The 17,410-nt window shown below is 33.0% G+C and overlaps 1 non-coding gene across 1 annotated transcript; it reads left to right on the forward strand.

The window, feature by feature from the left end:
* Positions 1–6,466: 6,466 nt before the first annotated feature.
* LOC129877972 (U4 spliceosomal RNA) lies at positions 6,467–6,620 on the forward strand. Its single transcript, XR_008763680.1, has one exon. It is a non-coding gene; the product is annotated as a U4 spliceosomal RNA (small nuclear RNA).
* The last annotated feature ends 10,790 nt before the right edge of the window (positions 6,621–17,410 follow it).

Here is a 17,410-nt window from a genome sequence, read left to right on the forward strand (position 1 = left end):
TATGGCAAGAAAAGGCACTTCAAGAAAGATTATCGGTTCAAAAAGAAGAGTGAACACCCTGAGCCATCAAATGCTCAAGGGAATGTTGCATATACCTTGGATGATGGCGATATTTTATGTAGTGAAGCAATATCAAATAATGAAGGTAGAAAACGTTTCACTGATGTCTGGATTATGGACACAAGAGCAACATGGCACATGACTTCCCAGAGAGAATAGTTCCATCAATATAATCCTATCTCAAAAGGGTTTGTATTCATGGAAGATGATCATGCTTTAGATGTTATTGGTATTGGGTCCATCAAAATAAAAATGTATGATGGCACGATACGCACCATCCAGGAGGTACAACATATAAAAGACTTGAGAAAGAATCTATTGTCTTTGGGACAATTAGATGATAATGAATATTCATATAAGACTCATGGTGGAGTCATGAAAATATCCAAAGAAGCGCTTGTAGTGATGAAAGCGGAAAAACTTGTTGCAAATCTATATATGCTTAAAGGTGAAACACACCAAGAAAGAGTAACATCAACTGCGTCAACAAGTTCATTTGAAGAATCAATGATGATATGGCATCATAAACTTAGCCATATGTCGGATCGAGGTTTGAAGATTTTTGCTGAGCAAAAGCTTCTTCCGGAGCTCAAAGAGGTTTTACTACCCTTTTGTGAGCATTGTGTTACCAGTAAGCAAAATAGACTGAAGTTTAGCAGTACCTCTGGTAAAAGCAAAAAAAATATTAGATCTAGTCCACTCTGATGCCTGGCAAGCACCGGTGGAGTCTCTAAGAGGAGCAAAATATTTTGTGTCATTTATTGATAGTTACTCCAGTTGAAGCTGGGTGTATCCAATCAAGAAGAAGGTAGATGTTTTTTCAATTTTCAAATAGTTCAAAGCGCGGGAGGAATATTAATCTGAGAAAAAGATTAAGTGTTTGAGGACAGATAATGAAGGAGAATACACTGCTGATGAATTTGATAACTTCTGTAAACAAGAAGGTATTAAATAGCAGTTCGCGGTGGCATATACTCTACAATAAAATGGAGTAGTAGAGCGGATGAACAGAACCTTATTGGAACGAATAAGAGCTATGTTGGCAGTTGTAGGGTTGGAAAAATAATTCTGGGCACAAGCAGTCAAAACGCCTATTATGTGATCAATCGGTCACCATCAACCGCAATTGATCTGAAAACACCAATGGAGATGTGGACAGGAAAACCAGCTGATTATTCTCACTTACATATATTCAGAAGTCCTGCTTATATTATGTACAACACCCAAGAAAAATCGAAGTTGGATCCAAAATCCAGGGAATGTATTTTTTTAGGGTATGCTGATGGAGTCAAAGGGTATCGCTTATGGGATCCCACAGTCCACAAGTTGGTAATCAGCAGGGATGTTGTATTTGATGAAAACAAGATACAAGCAAAAGAAGATAGCACTTCAAAAGAAAAATCAGAGACTACTACAGTTGAAGTTAAAGAAATAAAAGAAGTTACAGTTTCTTTTGAAGCAGCACCAGAGCATGAAGAACAAGAGCAAGCTGAGATTGAAACTCCAGAAATTCGATGATCAACTAAGGAGAGAAGGGAACCAGCTTGGCACTCAGATTATTCTATGGAGAGTAATATTGCATAATGTCTACTAACAGAAGATGGAGAGCCTTCAACTTTTCACGAGGCTATGAAAGGCCAAGAATCATCTCTGTGGGTGACAGCAATACAAGAAGAAATTGAAGCTCTTTATAAAAATAAAATATGGGATCTTATTCAATTACCACAAGGAATAAAGGCCATTGAAAACAAATGGGTCTACAAGATCAAACATAATGGTAATGATCAAGTGGAAAAGTATCGTGCAAGATTGGTGGTGAAAGGATTCGCTCAGAAAGAAGGTATAAACTTCAATGATATATTTTCTCCGGTGGTTCAACTCACAATAATTCTAGTGGTCCGGGCGATGTGTGCTATATTTGACTTGTACTTGGAGCAGTTAGATGTCAAAACTGCATTGCTTCATGGAGAGCTTGAAGAAGAAATTTACATGCTCCAACCAGAAGGTTTTGAAGAACAGGAAAAAGAAAACTTGGTTTGCAGGTTGAACAAATCTTTATATGGTCTCAAATAGGCGCCGAGATATTGGTATAAGAGATTTGATTCCTTTATTATAAGCCTTAGATACAACAGACATAGTGCAGATTCTTGTATTTATTATAAGAGATTTGGTGATGAAAATTTTATTATTTTGTTATTGTATGTTGATGACATGTTGATAGAAGGCCCCAACAAAGATCGTCTTACAATTTTAAAGGCACAGTTAGCTAGGGAGTTTGAAATGAAAGACTTGGGACCAGCAAATAATATTCTAGGGATACAAATTTATCGAGAGAGAAATAATAGAAAGATTTGGCTTTCTCAAAAGAACTACTTGAAGAAAATCATGAGACACTTCAAGATGCAAGATTGTAAGTCAATTTCTACCCCACTTCCTATTAATTTTAAGTTATCCTCAAGTATGAGTGCTAGCAATGAAGCAGAGATGATGGAGATATCTCGAGTACCGTATGCATCAGTAGTGGGAAGTTTAATGTTCGTTATGGTATGTACAAGACCTGACATTGCACATGCAGTGGGAGTGGTTAGTCGATACATGGCTAATCCTGGTAGAGAGTATTGGAATAGTGTTAAGAGGATCCTAAGATATATCAAGGGTACCTCAGATGTTACAATGTGTTATGGAGGATCAAAATTTACTGTTAAAGGTTATGTTGATTCAGATTATGCAGGTGATCTTGATAAAAGTAAGTCCACCGCAGGTTATGTGTTTACTCTTGCTGGAGGAGCTGTAAGCTGGGTTTTAAAAATGCAATCTATCGTGGCTACAACTACGAAGGAAGTAGAATATCTAGCAGCTACACAAGCTAGCAAAGAGGCAATATGGATGCAGATGTTATTGGAGGAGCTCGGGCACAAACAAGAGAAGATTGCTTTATTTTGTGACAGTCAGAGTGCTTTGCATCTTGCAAAGAATCCAGCATTTTATTCAAAGACAAAGCACACAGGAGTTCAGTAGCACTTTGTTCGTGAGAAGGTGGAAGAAGACACTGTGGATATTTAGAAAATTCACAAAAATGACAACCTAGCAGATATATTTACAAAACTGATTAACAGTAACAAGTTCATATGGTGTCGATCTTCTATTGGCCTAGCAGAAACGTAACATTGCAGTAATTGGATAGAAAGGATGGTGTGAAGACTTAATTGATTCTCAATTAAATTTTTAAGTGGGAGAATGTAAGAAGTCAAAAAGTAAAAGCAAAAGCAACAACTTTTGAAAAAGCAAACCAGCAAAATTTTCAAAAGTTGACAACAAAACGCGTAGAAAAAGTTGACAGAAAAATTAACACGTAGAAAGTTTTTTACGCATTTTTGTTTCCTATAAATAGAGGGCCTCTTGCCCTCATTCAAATGATTCAGCAAAAGTGAGAGTAAGAATACAAGGAGAGTTATACACCAAGATAAATATTGTAGTTTTGAGTGTCCTATTTAGTAGTTGTTCCTTTTACAAGATAGAAATGTTAATTATTGTTTTCTCCTTGTATTTAAAAGCAGTGTACTCCATATTTTAATAGTGAGATCCTTCTACCCCGTGGTTTTTCCCCTCTATCTGTTTGAGGGGTTTCCACGTAAAATTCTTGTGTCCAATTTATTTTCATTATTTTCATCATATCAAACTTTAGTTGTGGCGCTTCCTCTCCCAACATTTTCCTTGTAGGTAAGGTTCCCTCCCTCCCTTTCTATTTCTTGTTATCCTTGACTTGGGACATAGGGGAAAGTCTTGCTTCTGCAACAACCTTCTCCTAATTTTATCCATTCTCCTTTTCTTCTTTCTCCCAACGGGTCTCACAGTGACATTGTTTGGTATACCAATTTCTTCCACACATTGGTGTGATTCCAGGTCACTCAAAACTTTAATAGGGGAGTTCTTCTTGTGACATTCTATTGTTTGGAGTGCTTGTGCCTCTAAGAAGGGCATGCTCATCACTATAGCCTTGTCAATGTGATGACTCCTTAGAAGTGGGATAGGTACTCACTACTGCAAGTTCTGTATTGAGATCATGTGGCCTTAGCTCCTGACATGTATTTTCAACTGTTCCTTCCACTGAATTTGCCTTTGTATATGCAGTGGACTGGCTGACTTGATGGATCCACATATAGTTCATGTTTATGGTTCTTACCCGACAAGTGGGACAACCTCTTTTCTGTGTGGGGAAGACATTGGAATCCATGTTATACCTCATATGATTATGTCGGTTAACAATATCTCTCACTATGCTATGTTTTGATTATAATTTTTTGATGAATATTGCATTGGCCATGTTTTTATTTTCTAGCGATGTTTTAAAGGATGATATCATGTTTTAGCTTGGTCATTGCATTATCATATTTTATGTCATGCATTGTACATTCTCCATACTCAGTACATTCTATAGTACTGACCTCATACTTCTTTTACCTATATTATTTTATGATATAGGTCACGACGCTCCTACTCACGTCCGTAGTTAATAGTAGATTCTTATCAGTTGTCTATTGAGTGGTGCATCCTCATCCTCTGAGGACGTGTTTCATATGATTTTCATTCAGATTGTATTTTTCGTTTTCAGAATTTTGAGCTAGCTAGGGACATGTCCTAGCATCTCACCTATGATAATATAGGCTTATGTCAGACTTAGTTTCATCTTATGGTCTTTTGTTCAGATATTTCTATGCTATGATGAGATTGCTATTGAGACATTATCTTACGCTTTCAGCTTATTTTAATTATCTTTTTATCTTAAGTCATGTATATGTTAAGAGTCTAGTTTAGGGTCTTTCGAGATCTTATTCACCGCGTCACGTTTAGGGTGTAGCTTGGTTTGTGACATATATGGTATCCATTTCTTTTTGCCTCCCGATTAATCCCGTTCTCTCTCTTTTTGTGTTGTTCCTGCCTCTTTCTTTTGGTTTCCTTCTTCGGAGCCAATTCTGGATGAATTACCCTGCACTCATGTGCAGTGTTCCCTTGTAGCTTACACTCCCTGCAATACTTAGGAAGGTAATCATATAGAATATTAACTTTAACCGTCCTAATATCTCCAGTAATACCATCTTCAATATCCATCCTGACATGGTCTGGTAGATTTGTCAGTAAATCTATCAAAACTTTGACCTTAGCACAACTAGGTCTAGTTTTATTGATTATGGCCATGTCAAGGTGCTAAGGTGTGCCAACTGCTAAGCTTCCTTCACATCGTAAGTAGGCGTGAGACTTGGAGAAGAGATTTGAGCCATGGCTTTAGTGGTTTCGTCCTCCAATTTAAATTTTGAATCATATGTTAATGGTCTCATCTAATAGGAATTACCATTCTTGAATTTTAAATAGTACGCAACTTTGGGTGTTACATTGATGAAATCCTCTTTGAGAGATAACCTTATCAAAACATGTCGATTCCTGAATAGACCAATTTGAAAATTTTCCTTTATGTTGCATTGGGTAGGGATAATGCTTCTGAGTTCATGGCCAACCATATGAAAACTTTCCTACAACATGTTATAGGTTTTCAACTACATCCATGGCGGCAACTTCCTCTTCTGACCACTTGATATAGGGTTCACCATGTACCAAAGTAACAGGTTTGAAAGGGATCTTAGGCAAATCTATAAGTCGTGTTGGGACATTTAGGGTTTTAGGTTTAAGAAGATTTGCATAATTCATAGTGGAGTCTTCAGTTGTTTGGTTATTCTCTTCGTTTTAATTTGTTTGTCTGGTTTGACCCAGAGTTTAAGAAAGTAAAGAAACTTTTGAATTTTGTAGTTTGAAACTAAATATATAGAATACGCCAAAGTCTTAAACATATTATGTGAAAAGTTGAAATTTATAAAATTAAGATAATAAAAAATCTTGTCATTAAGACAACTTATGAACACTTGATACACAGACAAGTTTACCATTATCCTCCTCCTTCTTCTCCATCATCTCTTTCTCCCGATTGTTTGTTTTAACCAATCAAAAATCAAGGCCAACACTAACCCAGGCATATATGACCGTGAAAACTCACCTGCATCGGGTATTTATACTAAATCAATACATACATATAATGTACTTGATTATAAAGTTCTTTTATTTATCACGATTAAATAATATGTAATTTTCCTTCATTTAACAATGATAAGTTGTATTGATTTGATATAAACATTCGACCACATACAATACATATATGTTTGGTAAAATGAGCTGTTACTGAGTCCAGAATAAAAGTGATAGCAATCAAAATACTAGATAAAGAACAACTACATCTCCATTTAGCAAGTGATTTGGATCTAAAAAGTAGTGAATATTTTTGTCCCATATCAGCATTGTATTAGGAAGTGAGTGAAGCGAGGGCTATATAAGCCAAGGCACATAACTTGTACAAAGCATCTTTGCGCTTGGGGCAATGACGCAGCTAGTGAGGTTCTAACCGAGGCGCGTCTATTGCTGGTTGAAAACTATTTCCAAACCCCCTCTTTGGCCTTGGTTCTGCCTTGGCCTTCGAGAATTTTTGGAAGGGCTCCCTTATCAAGGGTAAAGCCCTACAATTCTTAGTTCAATATTTGTGGTAGCCAGGTAGTATAAGATACTAATAATCTCTCTGTTCCGTTCTATTCTCATTTATTGGCTTTATCTATTACTATATATACATTTTCTACTAACTTAGAATCTATAACTATATAACTACCATAAACAATATAGAGAAATGGGTTTTAAACTAGCCAAATTCTACATTTTGTACGTGAACAGATAAGCCGAGCTGTCAATATGCGCTGGTCTTAGTCCAGTCTAATCTTTGAATTTGATGGGATGAATTGGGTCGGCCCACCATTTTGATGGACGTGAAATGATTAATTCTCTTAGAATTACACAAATTTCATAGTGTTAAAAAGCTAATTAGATTTTATCCCTACTTTTTTTCAAATGACAAAAATTTCTTAAATTTGGTGGAATTTGAATACATACCAAAACGTCCTGATACATCGCGTATCGGTTTCGGATACATCCTTCAACGTGCCGACACATAGCATTTCAATTTCGGATATATCATTCAAAATTTTGATACATCACTTACGCCCCGATACATCACGTAAAGTGATGTATCCCACTGATGCATTTTGTAAAGTGATATATTCGACGTCTCGATACACCACGTAAAATGATGTATCCGACCGATACATCGCATAAAGTGATGTATCCAATCAATACATCGCGTAAAGTGATGTATCCGATAATAGAAGAGGTAAGAATTTTTGTATTTTTTCAAATGGTAAGAAATTTTAAAAAATATGATAAAATAAGTTGTGTATTTAGATAATTTTTCCTTAATTCTATGTGGATCGTGGATCGTATTATTCTTAAATCTAAATTCTAACCTAAGAAAGCAAAGACATATATATTTAGAAAGACGATATTACACAGTATTGTTAATCAAATTTCAAGTTAAATCATCCCAATAAAAAAAAGAGACGAAAGAGAGGAAAGAGTGGCTCCTTTTAAAATTTTAAAATATCGTTCGTTGGGCTTTGTAATATATATATGATGGACCGAGTCGATTATGAATTATGGTTCCTCTTCGCAGTGGTTAGATCGGCGTTGTTATACTGAGTGGAGTGCTGACCGGTAAAGAAATCTCATGTCCAGAAGATGCATGTTGGAGAGATGAGGATGCTGAGATGGATATGTGGACACACTAGGAATGATAAGATTAGGAATGAGGTCATTTGGGAGAAGGTGGAAGTGGCCTCTGTGGCAGACAAGATGAGAGAAGCGAGACTGAGATGATTTGGACATTTGCAGAAGAGGGGTATTTTTGCCCCAGTTAGGAGGTGCGAGCGATTGGATTTGGGGGCTATGCAGAGAGGTAGGGATAGACCAAAAAAGTATTGGGGAGAGGTGATTAGACAAGATATGGAACTACTCCATATTACCGAGGACATGACATTAGATAGAAAAGAGTGGAGGTCACGAATTAGAGTAGAAGGCTAGTAGAGGTAGAATGGTATCTTGCCATTTGGCGATTTAGGATGGTCGTAGGTCTAGACGTGCCATTAGAGTTGCGGTGTTTTGTTTTGTTTTGATTACCATATTACATTTTTATAATTATTGTACTTGTCTTGTAAAACTTGCATCATTTTTTTTATCAATATGCTCTCTCTATCTCTCCCTATATATATATATGTATTTATTTATTTTACTTATGTATTTATTTACGTATTTATTTCTACTTATATCTGGGAATGTATCTTTTGAGGCGAGGGTCTTTCGGAAATAATATCTCTATCTTTATGAGGTAGTGGTAAGATCTGCGTACACCCTACCCTCTCCAGACCCCACTTGTGGGATCCCACTGAATATATTGTTGTTGTAAATATTTTTATTTGGTCCAAGAACTAGCTCTGTCGATCAATCCTCATGGGCTGGCAAACTTATTTAGGCCGAGTTTGGTTTTATCAAATCACGGGCTAGACTGGGTATGCCAACAATTCAAAGTCCATATCGAGCTATCGAAGACTTTAGATAAGCCTATGAAAGTAACAAGAAGGCAGCAACTGGCAAAGGCATGAATGACTTCCAAAAGTATGACAACAGAAGGTAACATTAAAATATTTAATTTTGATCTTTTTACTTTTGGGATGAACTTACTTATCTATGAAAAATCAATACATGTGATATGACTATACGAGTTACTTGTGCATTTAACAGTTTATGTTTAGACTATCCTTCTAGAAAGTAAGTGTCAAAAACACATTTAAATTTTTTATTTTTTTTTGAATTTCATATCTAAGCTATCACTTATTAGTTTGAGAAACACAAGTGGTGTGCGTAATACAGTCTCTTTACTCTCTCTATTTTTTGAAAAAATCTTGTCACATGGCATTTCACATGAATAAAATATTCCACCTTGACAAAAATTAAATAAACTATTAATAATAGATAAAAGTTAAAGACCAAAGTATTTCAATTCCCAAAAAAAGATTACTTTTTTAAAAAAGAAATTATTTTTTAAAAAAATAAAATTTAAAATATTTTGCTCACGCACTCCACCACCTCTATCCCCCCCCAACAATCTCTGTCTTTTTATTTTTTAAATTTCTTTTATAAAATATTTTTAAAAAATTAATACTTCACCCCCTCCCCCACTCCTTCCTAAAAAATGTTATTGTTTTTATTTTTTAAAAAATAAAATTATACTCACCACATCTAATCCTCCGCTCTTAATTTATATATTTTCTTTTATATATATTTCTTCATTTTGTTTTAGATACATATATATATTTTTAGGAAAATATGTTTTCCTACTTGCGTACCAAATATAGCAGGAAAAAAATATTTTAAGAAAAGTTTTGCGGCAAGTAAGAAATATTTTTCTAAAATTAAATGTATATATCTAACACAAAACGAAAAAAAAATTAAAAGTGGAAGGTTAGGTTATGTGGGGTGGGGTAGAATTTTTTTTAGAAAAATAATAAAAATATCTAAATTATTATTTGAAGGGGAAGAGATGGAGATGAAGTAAGAATTTTTAAAAAAACTTTTATAAGAGAAATTTAATAAATAAAAATAAAACTTAAAAATTGGGGGTGGGGGTATGGTGAGAGAAAGTAGTGGAGAGGTAAGAAAAATATTTTTATATTTTATTGTATAATATTTTTTGGGCGTGAGATAGTAATACTTTAATTTTAACTAATTCTAATAGGAGTAATTTATTTAATTTTTGTTAAGGTGAAATGTTTTGTCCATGTGAAGTGTGCTGTGACATGAAAAAAAAAATTAAATGAAAAAGAGAATGTAGTACACACACTGTGATGAAAGTAGAATAAAAGAGATGGTGTGTTTTTCAAACTAATAAGTGATAATTTAGGTATGAAATTCACACTTCCAATAATTTAGTTATTAAACTCAAAAAAGGGAATAGTTCAGATGTATTTTTAATAATTATCTTATAAATATAACGTAAAAAGAAAGTTAATTTCCAAATCACCAAATAAATAAATTCATTAGTTTCATTCTGTGTAATGGTCGATGGTCCAACGTTACTGAATAAATCACCATTAACTTTTTTAGGTTTTTTTTTAATGTTTTCAAATCAACGTGTTTGTTTAATTAGCTTAATTTAGATAAACAAATGTATCAAGAATATCTTTAGTCCACATCATGTGCAATTGTCATTGTCTCGATCGTTCTTATCTCCTTGTCATTCTTGCCTCCATATGTTCTCTGTGTTGTACAACAATAAGTGAATGTCTACGTCCATTTTTTTTTCCACCCAACTTTGTCCTTCAATTTTATCCTCCAACTTTTCACGTTTTTTTTTTTGTGCATTGACTATAAATAGTCATTGTTGTTATGTAATTAAAAAGGCAGATACTCAATTCTCTCAACTTTCTCCCTTTCTCTTACTAACTCTCTTGTTAATTTGCTAAGTTAGTTTGTTACATAACACGTTATCAGCACGAGCATCCAACACTTTAGCTATTTTAAAAAGGTAACAAAAGGGTAAAAATTTTATTTTCTTAAAATGTCAATATCTCTAAACTTGAATTTGTTGCTCTTAATATATCTGGAAAAGGTTACTCATCATGGATACTAGATGCCGAAATACACCTAGAATCGATGGGTCTGGCAGACACCATCAATGATGATAATAAGGCATCTACTCAAGACCGTGTCAAAGCCATGATATTTCTCCGCCACCAATACTTGACAACGGATTAAAATTACAGAACCTCACATTAAAAAAAAACCTTAAACTGTAGAAGAATCTAAAAGAAAGCTATGACCACCTGAAGTTGGTCATCCTTCCACTGGCACGTCATGATTGGCTCAATTTGAGATTAATGAATTTTAAAAATATAACTGAATATAACTCTGTCTTGTTTAGAATTATTGCACAGTTAAATTTATGTGGAGAAAAAATCACTGAGCAAGACAAACTTGAAAAAATATACTCCACATTTCCACCCGCGAATATGATCCTACAGCAGCAATATCGCGAAAAGAATTTTAAAAAATATTCTGAATTACTCTCTCACCTTCTATTTGTTGAATAATATAACGAACTGTTGATGAAAAATCATGATAGTCGGCTCATTGGTTCTTTCCCACTTCCTGAAGTGAATCAAGCAAATTATAACCAATGAGAAAGAGGTCATGGCCCCAATCGTGATCGTGGTCGAAGAAGAAATTATGATCATGATGCTCGTCTAGCACCGAAAAATGATCAGTAATATAAAAAGAAGAGTGAAAAGTAAGAAGTTATACCAAAGAAAAATTCAGAAAGTATATGTTATAGATGTGGAGGTATGGGGCACTAGTCACTTACCTGTCGGTCATCAAAATGTCTGGTTCAACTATATCAGGCATCCTTGAAGAAAGCAGAAAATAATCCAGAGACAAACTTTCTCTCTGAAGACAATATTGAGCCTATGCATCTGGATGTAGATGGTTTCTTCAATTTCTCAGAAAGAAATATGAATATTGATAAGTCTGATAATATTTAACTAATATTTTTCATTTATTGTACTAAATAATATATTTATATTTTTCTAATTCATGTAAATAAATAAAATTTGTATAATGAGCCATGTTTTAGTTATAATATTTACTCTTTTATTTTGAAGAAAAAAAATATGTATATGCCTCAAATTTTGTTTAGATCAATAATCAATCACGAGGATATTTGTGTAATTGATAGTGGAACGACTCATGCCATTTTTAAAGAAGAGAAATATTTTTCGTACTTGCTTAGAAGAAAAGCAAATGTTACTATAATTTCTGGTAATTCGAAAATGATTGAAGTCTCCGGAAGAGCTACTATATTTCTGCCTAAGAGAACAAAGATTGTTATAGAAGATGCATTGTTCTCTTCTAAATCCCCAGGAAAGTTGTTAAGTTTTAAAGATATCCGCAGAAATGAATATCATATTGAGACACTAAATAAAATGAATATTGAATACCTTGGTATAACCGAGAGTGCCTCAAGCCAGAAATATATTTTGGAAAAATTATCAACTTTGTCGTCTGGCCTATATTATGCATAAATTAGTGCAATTGAAGCACATCTGATCGTAAACTAGAAGTTTACTGATCTAAATATATTTGTGTTATGGCATGATCGAATAGGTCATCCTGGATCAATAATGATGAGACGAATTTTTGAAAATTCAACTGGACATCCGTTAAAAAAACTGAGGATTCTTACGAATGATAATTTTCATATGCTGCTTGTTATCAAGGCAAATTAATTGTCAGACCATCAACCCTGAAGGTTGGCTTTAAATCTCCTGGCTTTTTAGAGCATATACATGGGGATATATATGGACCTATTCATCTTCTAGTGGATTATTTAGATATTTTATGATCCTAATAGATGCATCATCAAGATGGTCTCATGTGTGCCTCTTATCATTTCGCAACCCGGCGTTTGCGAAGTTATTAACACAAATAATAAGATTAAGGACGCAATTTTCATATTATCCAATTAAAGTTATTCGCCTTTGATAATGCTGAAGAAATTTACATCACAAGCTTTTGATGATTATTACTTATCAATTGGAATAAAAATTGAACATCCTATTACTAATGTTCATACTCAAAATGGTCTTGAAGATTCATTTATTAAGTGCCTACAATTGATAGTAAGACCTCTACTTATGAAAACAAAATTGCAGATTACTATTTAGGGTCATGCTATCTTACATGCAGCAACACTTGTATGTCTCAGACTGATAAATTATAATAAATACTCTCCATCATAATTAGTATTTGGTCATGAATCAAATATAGCCCATCTATGAATTTTTTATTGTGCGGTATACGTGCCTGTAGCACCACCACAATTAACAAAGATGGACCCTCAACGAAAATTGGGCATATTTGTTGGGTTTGACTCACCCTCCATTATTCACTATCTTGAACCGTTGATAGAAAACTTATTTACTGCTCGATTTGCAGATTGTCGATTTGATGAAATAATTTTCCCGCAATTAGGGGGAGAAAAAACAGAACCCAAATTAAAATTGCTAGGAGAGAAAATGGAACCCAAAAGAGAAAGAGAAATTGCTTAGAAAGTTTTCTCACTATCTCATTTTGATCCACGTACCCGCACATGTGAGCCGGAGGTCCAGAAGATCGTACACTTACAGAAAATAGTAAATCAAATGTCAAATGCATTTACTGATTTGAAATGGATAACTAAGTCACATATCCATGTAGTGGATGTGTCTATCCAGATTGATGTCCCAAAAGAACCATCTACTAGTATCATAGCTTCTGAATTCCAAGCACACCTAAAGTGTGGTAGACAATTGGGTTCAAAGGATAAAAACCCTAGAAAGAGAAGTATGAGAAATAATAAATATGATACTACAAAAGAACATACTGAAGAAGGTCAAGATTTGAGTAATCCTGATATTCCTGAAGAAATTAGTGAACCCGAGACTCAAGTGAATGAAGATCTTTCAATATGTTCTACCGAAACATACCGATGATGAGATAAATTTAGATCGATCGAAAATTACGATGGATAATATTTTTGCATATAATATTGCACTTAACCTAATGCAAGATAATGAAAGTCTTAAGCCTAAATCCGTCAAAGAATATCGAAATAGATGTGATTGTCCAGAATGGCAAAAGGTAATTCAATCAGAATTAGACTCACTTGCTAAACGTGAGGTTTTTAGACTTGTAGTTCAAACCCTTGAAGGTGTAAAACCAAATCAACTAAAATATACATCCATTGGTTTGGTTGTTATTGGTTTCGATTTAGTTTGATTTGGTTATTCAGTTATTAACCATACGCAAAAATTACAAACAAGATTCATTCAAAAGAGAAGAAAAGACAATAATTCATTCAAAAATAAATAAATTGTCTTCGTGTCATTTTGGATCTTATAATTCTTATTCTAGAAATTTAATTATATTTAACTCTCTGCTTATATTGTTAGCTAATACAATGTACTAAACAACATAAATTTACTGAATAATGCATAAGCTAATGATATGAATGTACAAATAAAAGACGTATCATACCTTACTATTTTAAATTAGTATTCTGTATTTTTTGCATAAAAGAGTATTCATAAAAAATAATATATTATGTATATATAATTACAAAAAAATACGTATATAATTTATCGGTTTGATTCGGTTTTTACTTTGATTTTTTCGAACAAAACCAAAATCAAACCAAATATTATCGGTTTTTAAAAATGTAAAACCAAACCAAATAAAAAATCGATTTATTTGATCGGTTTGATTTGATTTTTCGATTTGGATCGATTTTTATCCAAACCGAGAACACTCCTAATAGTACGTACTTATATTCTCTTTTTTTTTTCTGTGACTTTACCATATTCTTCAACAAGGAAAGTGTATATATTGCGTGTAATAATATTTTTTTTATTAATAAGCAACTGTAATTTTGATTTCCTGTGAACTTAAAAAACTCTTAATTTTTTTATTTTTTCTTTTCTTTTATGAACGTAATGTTGAGTTTCTACTTATTTAATGAAATTAGTATGTAAATGAAAATAGTACTAATATCATAGGAAAACTTGTCTAGATTTTGTGATTTATGTTCAAGTTCATCCTTAATTCTTGATAATAAATGTTCATTTCTGGTAGCCCGTGGGGATAGCATGCAGTAGCAATAACTGTACATTTGTTGCCATGTATTTTTCCTTCAAATTCCATACATCTTTTAATTTATTTGGACTATTCATTTTCAAGATTATAAGCAGGGAAAACTACAGATAGATTATCTATTTTCATTTTATTACAGTTTTGTATTGGTGGCAAAATCAGTCCATTTTAGTATATTTTACATAAATTTTATAGTGCTAAGACACAATTACACTTTATTCCTAATTTTTTATTAATTACGCGAAATCCTTTTTTTTAATAACTTTCGGATACATACGTCTGGTTCCGGATACATCTTGTTGATACATAAGTCTTATGACTGTTGCGTTAATTATGGAACTTAAACGAAAATCTAACTAAAATCCCATAATTGAAGGGATCACGTAATTGCGACAGCCATTCAATACCCCCCAAAATCGTAACAGCTCGGTTGAATTCAAAATTCAAATTTGCTCAGAACAGAGCATCGAAAATCTTTTCAATTCAGATTAGAGCATCGAGAAATTTGAGAAGATACATAACGAATATTGCTATTTTAGTGAGACATTCTGGAATTTGAAAATCTGAAGTGATTTATGAAGGATACAAAAGTGATGGAATTGTTGTTGGGGAAAATATTTCTTTTGTGAATTTGAAATCTGCAATTGCGTCTGGATTGGAGATTGATGAATCAAGGGAAAAAATCCAGCTCCAATACATAGTATATGGCAATTCATCAGCAACGATTATTAGGAATGACATTGGAGTGAAGCTGTATATAGAGTTGAAGAAAATTGAACCAGGTTTCTCAATGTATCAACTGTGCACAAATACATCAAATATGAAGCCTGGTGAGATACATTCCTTTATACATCATCTGGTGCAATTATGGGTCGAAGGATTTGAAAACGATGCTTGTGCTCTTAGTTTGGTTGAGTCAAACTAAGAGCAAAAGATATGTAATTATAGTTATTATACTGCGTAATTGATTGTAGATTTGTGTTTTTTGTGATTTTTTGGATAAATCAAGATACATTGCAACCTTATGTATCATGGATTAATTAGGTAGTGATTTAGTCAAATATCATTCATTGCATAAGTAATAATTGTGTGTGATGTATTATTTGATTTTGATACATTGATGTGATGTATATTTGATTTATTAGATAACAGTACTTTAATTTTGATTTTATGTATCATGAAATAGTACGTTGAGCATAATACATTACTTTAGATGTATAATTGTTATTGTTAAAAGGTTTTGTAGAGTTCAAATCATAACAATTTCAAAAATAATCTTTATCACTGATACATAAGACTGTAAATATATTTGATACATCAAATTTATTGTTAATATCGATACATGAGAAGGTCAATATATCTGATACATCTAATTGACGTTTCTTTTTAAAAAAATGGTGCAGCTAAGTATTAAGAAGTTACTCGGAGGAATGTGTTTGGAGTATGAAAGCGTCATTCCTTTAAAACTCTAATATATTCAAAGTAAGATATTTTAATGGTGAACATCGTTGTTTGTTGAGAGATCGAATATTTCAACTTTGATATATTCAAAGTGAGATATTTCAACTAGACGAGATACCTTGTTCACATGCAATTGCTATTTTGAAGAGCAAGAATGTTACTGATATTCATCCATACTGCTTTGATTACTATAAGCTTGAAGCATTAGCAAATACATATGAAGTGTCAATGGTTTCAATGTCAAATAAACAAGATTGAGTTGTTCCGAAAGAAATCTTCGAGGAAATATTGTTGCCCCCAAGATTCAGAAAGATGTCTGAAAGACAAAGAAAAGGAAGAAAAAAGAAATGTAGTGAGAAGTTAAGTACGAGCATAAACTGTTGTGGACGTTGTGGATATGAAGGTCACAACAAAAGAACTTGTAATTTCTTTACCAAGGAGAAGTGATAATTTGATTACTGAAGATACATTCAGATATAATTTGAATAAATGACAATTAATTGGTTTACGTATAAATGTATCTTGACTTCAGAATATTGAGTTGTTTTTTTTTTCCAATTACTTGTGAATTTATTATGCGTAAAATTTTAATCTGATTTTTTGTAATTTTATAATCTGATACATTTAATTTTGTGTATCAGAATCCAAAAAATAGATTGAATTGAATTTGATACTTTATGTTTATTGTATCAGATACATTGTTTTTGAAATCAATTACAAAAAAATATGATTCATTTAGTTTATTGTATCTGATGCATTACAATTAATATGATACATTAAGTTCATTATGTTTGGTACCTCTTGTTTAGATATCTGACACATTATATTGAAAAGAAAAAAAGAAAAAAACCTCAAAATGTAACTAATGAATTGCATTCAGTGTACATGATACATTACATTATATAAATGTATGTATCAGATAATTAAATAGTAATGAGGAAAATATGCATAACAGGTACATTTAAGTGTTTCTTTAAACATGATACATGACAATATGTATTTTGTAGATGTTTTTGAAATATGATTTTATGTATCACAATCTAAAGAAGGTTATTTAATGTCATCTTTAAGACGGCAACGATGCCGGAAGAATGGAGGTCGAGTGTAATGATCCCGCTATACAAAAACAAGGGGGATATCCAGAGCTGCAATAACTATAGAGGTATCAAACTTCTAAGCCATACTGTGAAAGTGTGGGAAAGAGTGGTGGAGATGAGGGTTA

The sequence above is a fragment of the Solanum dulcamara genome, chromosome 12 (genome assembly GCF_947179165.1).
Source record: "Solanum dulcamara chromosome 12, daSolDulc1.2, whole genome shotgun sequence".
Taxonomy (NCBI): Eukaryota; Viridiplantae; Streptophyta; class Magnoliopsida; order Solanales; family Solanaceae; genus Solanum; species Solanum dulcamara.